At 38.7% G+C, this 847-nt stretch overlaps 1 long non-coding RNA gene across 1 annotated transcript in view; it reads left to right on the plus strand.

Moving 5' to 3' along the window:
* The first annotated feature begins 700 nt into the window (after positions 1-700).
* LOC107752979 (uncharacterized) overlaps positions 701-847 on the plus strand; it is an 828-nt gene continuing 681 nt past the window's right edge. Inside the window, exon 1 of the long non-coding RNA XR_001641418.1 lies at positions 701-757. This is a non-coding gene — a long non-coding RNA (uncharacterized LOC107752979). The remainder of the gene's footprint in view (positions 758-847) is intronic.

Below are 847 nucleotides of genomic sequence, written 5' to 3' on the forward strand. Positions count from 1 at the left end.
CGGTTCGGCCTGTGAATTTAAATAGCTCTAAAAAGGAAACTCCCTGTTTCCATAGACCATTTTCTATTCAGATTGACAGTCCACTACCCTAGAGTGTCACTCAGTCAGTTTCAGGACGATCTGATGTTGCATTACAAAATAAAAGCCCTAAAAAACTCATATATGACCAGTTTTGTCTTTGATTTTGGAAAGCTCTAAAAAGGAAACTCCCTGTTTCCACAGAACAATTTCAATTCAGATTGACAGTCCACTACCCCCAGGGTGTCACTCAGCCAGTTTCTGGACGATCTGATGTTGCATTACAAAATAAAACCCTCCTAAAATTAATATTCTACCTGTTCTGCATATGATTTTATAGTTCTAAAAATGAAACGCCCTTTTTCCACAAAATAATTTCAATTCACATTGACAGTCCTCTACCCCAGGGTGTCACTCAGCCAGTTTCAGGACGATCTGATGTTGCATTACAAAATAAAACCCTCCAAAAATTGATTTTCTAACTGTTCTGCCTTTGATTTTGGACAGCTCTAAAATGGAAAGTCCCTGTTTCCACAAAATAATTTCAATTCACATTGACAGTCCTCTACCCCAGGGTGTCACTCAGCCAGTTTCAGAATGATCTGATGTTGCATTACAAAATAAAAGCCCTCCAAAAATATTCTGCCTGTTCTGCTAATGATTTTGGATAGCCCTTAAAATTAAACTCCCTGGTTCCACAGAACAATTTCAATTCAGATTAATAGTCCAGTACCCCAGGGTGTACCTCGGCCAGTTTCAGGACGATCTGATGTTGCATTACAAAATAAAACCCTGCAAAAAACTCATATTCTGCCTGTTTTGCCTGTGA

The sequence above is a fragment of the Sinocyclocheilus rhinocerous genome, unplaced genomic scaffold, assembly GCF_001515625.1.
Source record: "Sinocyclocheilus rhinocerous isolate Xijiao unplaced genomic scaffold, SAMN03320098_v1.1 scaffold3669, whole genome shotgun sequence".
Lineage (NCBI taxonomy): Eukaryota > Metazoa > Chordata > Actinopteri > Cypriniformes > Cyprinidae > Sinocyclocheilus > Sinocyclocheilus rhinocerous.